The sequence below is a fragment of the Peromyscus leucopus genome, unplaced genomic scaffold, assembly GCF_004664715.2.
Source record: "Peromyscus leucopus breed LL Stock unplaced genomic scaffold, UCI_PerLeu_2.1 scaffold_1251, whole genome shotgun sequence".
NCBI classification, from domain to species: domain Eukaryota; kingdom Metazoa; phylum Chordata; class Mammalia; order Rodentia; family Cricetidae; genus Peromyscus; species Peromyscus leucopus.
This window is the reverse complement of record NW_023504393.1, coordinates 102,374-110,224: the sequence shown is the minus strand read 5'-3', so window position 1 is coordinate 110,224 and position 7,851 is coordinate 102,374.

Below are 7,851 nucleotides of genomic sequence, written 5' to 3'. Positions count from 1 at the left end.
TGGTACATGGTCCAGCTAGTTGTACAGTTGCATTTAACTCATGTTAATCTTGATGTAAGAGTTTTTCTCATGTAATGTTCCCTACAAAGTTGTACAGTTATTACCTCCTGACTGATGTTCTGGATCTTTGCCAACTGTCAAGTTTTCTCACGGCCCCTTGGATGGATCCACTCCTGAGGCACTCTGTCTGCTGCTCCCCTCATCACCCTTCTGTCAGCCTTGAAGAAGTTACCAAGAGATCAATCCCTAAATCCCTAAAAGCAGTTTGGGTGACCCTAAAGGGGAATTAATGGGCCATGGGCTGTCAACTCATGCCTTGTCTTTTTTTTAATTAATACAAATTTTTATTCATTTTACATACCAATCAAAGATCATGCTCTTCCTTCCTCCAAGCCCTCCAGCCTCCCCCTCCCAACCAATCCCCCCTTCCCCCTATAAGAAGGTAAGACCTCCTATGGAGAGGTACATTTATTAAACACAAGTCCAAGCCCCTCCCCCTGCCTCAAGGCTGTGTAAGGTTTCCCATTATAGTTACTGTGCTCCAAGAAGCCTGCTCATGCACCAGGGATGGATTCTGATCCTACTGCCAGGGGGCCCCTTAAGCAGATCAAGTTACACAACTGTCTTGCTATGCAGAGGGCCTAGCCCAGACCCACAGCTGGGAGGCTCCACAGCTGTTGGTCAAAATTTCACGAGTTCCCACTAGTTTGGTTTGGTCATATCTGCAGGTTTCTGCATCATGATATTGATGCTCCTTGCTCATATATATAATCCCTCTTCTCTCTCTTTGACTAGACTCCTGGAGCTTGGCCTGGTGATTGTTTCCATCTGCTTCCATCAGTTACTGGAGTAAAGGTCTATGATGACAGGTAGGGTATTCACCAATCTGATCATTGGGGCAAGCCAGTTCAGGCACCATCTCCAGTATTTCTAGTAGTCTAAGCTGGGGTCATCTTTGGAGATTACTGGGAACTTCTGAAGTACCCGGTTTCTCTCTATCCCCATGATGTCTCCCTCTCTCATGGTATCTCTTTCAAAAGCTTTCCCACTCCATCCCTGTTCCAGCTCAACCATCCCATTCCCTGAGATCATCCCCAATCCCCTACCCTCCATTGCCCACCACTCACCCCCAGTTTACTCATGGAGATCTTATCTATTGCCCCTTCCCAGGGTGATCCATGCATCCCTCTGTGGATCCTCCTTGTTAGCTAGCTTCTCTGGAATTGTGGATTGTGATCTGGTTATCCTTTGCTTTACATCTACTATCCACTTATGACTGAGTACATACCATGTTTGTCCTTCTGAGTCTGGGTTACCTCATTCAGGATATTTTCTATTTCCATCCATTTGCCTGCAAATTTTGTGATATCATTGTTTTTCTCTGCTGAGTAGTACTCTATTGTGTATATGTACTACATTTTCTTAATCCGCTCTTAAATTGAGGGGCATCTAGTTGTTTCCAGGTTCTGGATATTATAAATAATGCTGCTATGAACATAGTTGAGCATGTGTCCTTATGTTATGATTGAGCATTACTTGGGTATATGACCAAGAGTGCTATTGCTGGGTCTTGAGGAAAATTAATTCCCAATTTTTGGAGAAACCACCATACTGATTTGCAAAGTGGCTTACAAGTTTGCATTCCCACCAACAGTAGTGGAGTGTTACCTTTGCTCCACATCCACTCCAAAATAAGCTGGGTTCCGTGTTTTGGATCCTAGCCATTCTGACAGGTGTAAGATGGTATCTTACAGTCCTTCTGATTTGCATTTCCCTGATAACTAAGGATGTTGAGCAATTCCTTAAATGTCTTTCAGCCATTTGAGAATCTTCTGCTGAGAATTCTCTTTTTAGCTCTATAGCCCATTTTTAATTGGATTGTTTGGTATTTTGATGTCTAGTTTTTTGTAGTTCTTTGAGTTCGTTTTATATTCTGGAAATCAGCCCTCTGTCAGATGTGGGGTTGATTAAGATCTTTTCCCATTCTGTAGGCTGTCGTTTTGTCTTGTTGACCTTGTCCTTTGCCCTACAAAAGCTTCTCCGTTTCAAGAAGACCCATTTATTAATCGTTGTTCTCAGTGTTTGTGCTACTGGTGTTATATTTAGGAAGTGATCTCTGGTGCCAATGCATTCAAGAATATTCCTACTTTCCTTGTATCTGGTTCAGTGTAACTGGTTTTATATTGAGGTCTATGATCTACTTGAATTTGAATTTTATGCATGGTGACAGATATGGATCTGTTTGCAATCTTCTAAATGTTGACATCCAGTTATACCAGCACCATTTGTTGAAGATGCTTTCTTTTTTCCATTGTACAGTTTTGGTTTCTTTGTCAAAAATCAGGCATTCATAGGTGTGTGGGTTAATGTCAGCGTCTTCAATTCGATTCCATTGGTCCACAGGTCAGTTTTTATGCCAATACCAAGCTGTTTTTATTACTATAGCTCTATAGTAGAGCTGGACATCAGGGATAGTGATGCCTCCAGAGGTGGCTTTGTTGTATAGGATTGTTTTAGCTATCCTGGATTTTTTGTTTTTCCAAATGAAGTTGAATATTGTTCTTTCCAGTTCTGTGAAGAATTGTGTTGGGATTTTAATGGGGATTGTGTTGAATCTATAAATTGTTTTTGAAAAGATTGCTATTTTTACTATGTTAATCCTACCTATCCATGAGCATGGGAGATCCTTCCCTTTTCTGATATCTTCTTCAGTTTCTTTCTTCAGAGGCTTCTTCCTTTCTTGTCATACAGGTCTTTCACTTACTTAGTCAGAGTTACCCTAACATATTTTATATTACTTGTGGGTACTGTAAAGAGTGATGTTTCTCTGATTTCTGTCTCAGCCCTTTTATCATTTGTATATAGGAGGGCTACTGATTTTTTTGAGTTATTCTTGTATCCTGCCATATTACTGAAGGTGTTTCTCAGCTATAGGAGTTCCCTGGTAAAGTTTTGGGGGTCACTTATGTATACTATCATATCATCTTCAAATAGTGAAAGTTTGACTTCTTCCTTTCCAATTTGTATCCCCTTGATCTCCTTTTGTTTTCTTATTCTCTAGCTAGAACATCAAATACTATATTGAATGAATATGGGGAGAGCAGGCAGCTGTAGCTAGAGTTTTCCTGCCTTGCCCACAGTCAGGACAAATCTTTGTCACCCGCCAGTCCCACAGCCGCTCAGACCCAACCAAGTAAACACAGAGACTTATATTGCTTACAAACTGTATGGCTGTGGCAGGCTTCTTGCTAACTGTTTTTATAGCTTAAATTAATCCATTTCTATAAATCTATACCTTGTCACGTGGCTTGTGGCTTACCGGAGTCTTCACATGGTGCTTCTCATGGCAGCGGCTGGCAGTGACTCCCTTTCATCTTCCTGTTCCTTCTTTTTCCCCCCTCTGTTAGTCCTGCCTGTACTCTGGCCTAGCCACTGGCCAATCAGTGTTTTATTTATTGACCAATCAGGGCAACAGATTTGACATACAGACCATGCCAGAGCAGGCAGCCTTGTCTTGTTCCTGATTTTGTTGGAAGCCCTTTGAGTTTCTCTCCATTTAATTTGATGTTGGCTGTCGGCTTGCTCTAAATTGCCTTTATTATGTTTAGATATGTTCCTTTTATTCCTGATCGCTCCAAGACCTTTATCATGAAGAGGTGTTGCATTTTGTCAAAGGGCTTTTCAGCACCTAATGAAATAATCATGTGGGTTTTTTTTTCATTCAGTTTGTTTGTATGATGTATTACATTGAAAGATTTTTGTATGTTGATCCATTCTTGCATCTGTGCGATGAAGCCTACTTGACCATGGTGGATAATTTCTGATGTGTTGTTGGATTCGGTTTGCCAATATTTTGCCGAATATTTTTGCATCAATGTTCATGGTCTGTAATACTCTTTCTTTGTTGCATCTTGGTGTGGTTTTGGTATCAGAGTAACTATATCCTCATAAAAGGAGTTTGGTAATGTTCCTTCCATTTCTATTGTATAAAACAATGTGAAGAGTATTGGTATCAGGTCTTCTTTGAAAATCTGGTAGAATCTGTGTTGAAAATATCTGGTCCTTGTTTTCTTGTTTGTTTTTTGTTTGTTTGGGAGACTTTTCTTAGGTGTTATTGGTCTATTTAAATTGTTCATCTGCTCTTGACTTAACTTTGGTATGGTGTGCCTATCTAGAAAATTGTCCATTTCTTTTAGATTTTCTAATTTTGTGGAAAACAGGTTTTTGAAGTATGACCTGATGATTCTCTGGATTTCCTTGTTGTGATGTTATGTCTACCTTTTCATTTCTGATCTCTCTCTCTCTCTCTCTCTCTCTCTCTCTCTCTCTCTCTCTCTCTGTGTGTGTGTGTGTGTGTGTGTGTGTGTGTGTGTGTGTGTGTGTGTGTCTGCCTTTTGGTCAGTTGGGATAAAGGCTTGTGTATCTTGTTGATTTTCTCAAAGAACCAACTCTTTGTTTCATTGATTCTCTGTATTGTTCTCTTTGTTTCTATCTTATTGATTTCAGCTCTCAATTTGATTATTTCCTGGCATGTATTACTCCTGGGTGACTTTGCTTCTTTTTGTTCTAGAGCTTTTGGTTGTGCTGTTAAGTCACTAGTGTGAGATTACTCCAACTTTCTAATGTGGGCATTTAGTGCTATGAATTCTCCTCTTAGCACTGCTTTCATAGTATCCCATGAGTTTGGGTATGTACTACATTCATTTTCATTGAATTCTAGGAAATCTTTAATTTCATTTCTTCCTTGATCCATTGGTGATTCAGTTGAGCATTATTCAGTTTCCAGGAGATTGTAGGCTTTCTGTAATTTTTGTTGTTGAAATCTAACTTTAAGCCATAGTTGTCCAATAGTATGCAGGAGGTTATTCCAATTTTTGTTGTTTCTGTTGAGATTTGCTTTGTGACTGAGTATTCGGTCAATTTTAGAGAAGGTTCCATGGAGTGCTGAGAAGAAGGTATATTCTTTTTTTTTTTAGGGTTGAATGTTCTGTAGGTATCTATTAAGTCCATTTCAGTCATAACATCTGTTTAGTCCCTTATTTCTCTTTCAAGTTTCAGTCTGGCAGATCTGTCCATTGTTGAGAGTAGGGTGTTGAAGTCTACCATTATTAATGCGTGGGTTTTGATGTGTGATTTAAGCTTTAGTAATGTTTATTTTACATATGTGGGTGCCCTTGTATTTGGGTCATAAATGTTCAGAATTGAGCCTTATCTTGGTGGATCTTTCCTATGATGAATATATAACATCCTTCTGAATCTCTTTTGATTGATTTTAGTTTGAAGTCTATTTTGTTAGATATTAGGATAGGTACACCAGCTTCCTTCTTAAGTCCATTTGATTGGAAAGTCTTTTCCTAGTCTTTTACTCTGAGGTAGTGTCTATCTTTGCAGTTGAGGTTTGTTTCTTATATGCAGCAGAGAGATGGATCCTGATTTCATATCCATTCAGTTAGCTTGTGTCTTTTTATAGGTGAATTAAGACCATTGATATTAAGGGATACTAATGACCAGTGATTGTTAATTCCTCTTACCGTTCAGTGGTAGTGTGTGTGTATTTCCCTTCTTTGGGATTTACTGTGTGGGGTTATCTATTGCCTGTGCTTTCATGGGTGCATCTGACTTCCTTAGGTTGGAATATCCCTTCTAGTGCTTTCTGTAGGGCTGGATTTGTAGATAGATATTGTTTAAATCTGGTTTTGTCTTGGAATGTCTTGTTCACTCCATATATGGTGATTGAAAGTTTTGCTGGGTGTATTAGTCTAGGCTGGCATCTATGGTTTCTTAGTGTCTACATTACATCTGTCCAGGACCTTCTGGTTTTCAAAGTCTCCATTGAGTAGTCAGGTGTTAGTCTGATGAGTCTGCCTTTGTAAGTCACTTGGCCTTTTTCCTTTGCCACTCTTAATATTCTTTCTTTATTCTGTATGTTTAGTGGTTTAATTATTATGTGGCAAGGGGACTTTGGGTGGGGGTCTAGTCTTTTTAGTATTCTGTAAGCTTCTTGTATCTTCATAGGTATTTCCTTCTTTAAGTTGGGGAAGTTTTTTCTATGATTTTGTTGAATATATTTTTCTGTGGCTTTGAGTTGGTATTCTTCTCCTTCTTCTATCCCTATTTTCTTAGATTTGGTCTTTTCATGGTGTCCAATATTTCCTGGACATCTTGTGTTATTCTTTTTTTTTTGCTTTTGTGTTTCCTTTTACTGATGAATCTATTTCCTCTATCATATCTTCAATACGAGCGACTTTCTCTTCCACTTTTTACATTCTGTTGGTTATGCTTTCATCTGTAGTTCCTGTGTGTTTACTCAGATTTTCCATTTCCAGCATTCCCTCCAGCAGTTTGTGTCTACTTTATTGTCTCTATTTCACTTTTCAAATCTTGAACTGTTTCCTTCACCCATTTAATTGCTTTTTCTTGTTTCTTTTCTTTTCTTCTCTTTTCTTTTTTTTGGTTTTTAAAGACAGGGTTTCTCTGTGTAGCTTTGCACCTTTCCTTGGACTCACTTGGTAGTCAAGGCTGGCCTCAAACTCACAGAGATCCGCAAGGCTCTGCCTCCCGAGTGCTGGGATTAAAGGCGTGTGCCACCAACGCCCGGCCTTTTTCTTGGTTTTCTTTAAGGGATTTATTGATTTCTTCCAATTTTTTGTTTGTCTTTTCCTCAATTTCTTTAAGGGAATTGCTCATTTCCTCTTTAAAGCCTCTTGCATCTTCATAAAGTTATTTTTATGGTCACTTTTCAGCTTCTATGTTGTGATGTTCAGGTCTTGCTGTTGAAGAAGGGCTAGGTTATGATGATGCCATATTGCTCTTTATGTTGTTGTGTGTATTTTGCTCTGGTGTGTTGCTAGAGTTTTGCTGCCTTGCCCACCATCAGGACAAATCTTTTCCCCCTGCCAGTCCCACAGCCACTCAGACCCAACCAAGTAAACACAGAGTCTTATATTGCTTACAAACTGTATGGTCGTGGCAGGCTTCTTGCTAACTGTTCTTATATCTTAAATTAATTCATTTCCATAAATCTATACCTTGCCACGTGGCTGGTGGTTTACCGGTATCTTCACATGCTTCTTGTCATGGCAGCGGCTGGCAGTGTCTCTCTGCCTCAGCCTTTGGCTTCCCAGAATTCTCCTCTCTATTTGTCCCACCTACTTCCTGCCTGGCCACTGGCCAATCAGTGTTTTATTTACTGACTAATCAGAGCAATTTGACATACAGACCATCCCACAGCACTGGTGTCTACCCATCTTTTTCTCCAATAGGTGCAAGAGTTGCCTGCATCTGAATGAGCTTCTATTGGTCCAATCCATGCTTGCTGTGTATGTTTCTCAGAGGGCCACTCTAGGTACAATCTTAGCTCTTGGTCTAATTGAAGGTGACAGATTCTTTATCTCAGAGAGCTGCTCTTGGTCCAATCCAAGCTGTCTAATTCTGTGTCTCTGAGAGCTGCTCTTGGTCTTATCAGGACTATTGGTCCAATCAGAGCTGGCAGATTCTGTGTCTCAAGAAGCCTCTTTGTCCAATGAGAGTTGACAGATTCTGGGTCTCAGGAAGCCACTCTTGGTCCAATGAGAGCTGGTGGATTCCATGTCTCAGGAAGCCACTGGGGTCACAGGTAGATGGGTCTTGGGGTAGGGCATGAGTATTGTAGATTGCAGGGTCTGATGGTCACCCCTCTTCTTGCCACTCTGGACATTGCTTTGGAGACTCAGAACTGAAACAGCAGGACTGACGCCTTTTTGCAACAATTAACCTCTCTGTCTCAGCGGCTCAAATCAGCTTAACATCCTTCAGGACCAGATCAACTTCTTGACTGCTACAGTACTCCAGTATTAAAAAGGACTAGATCTG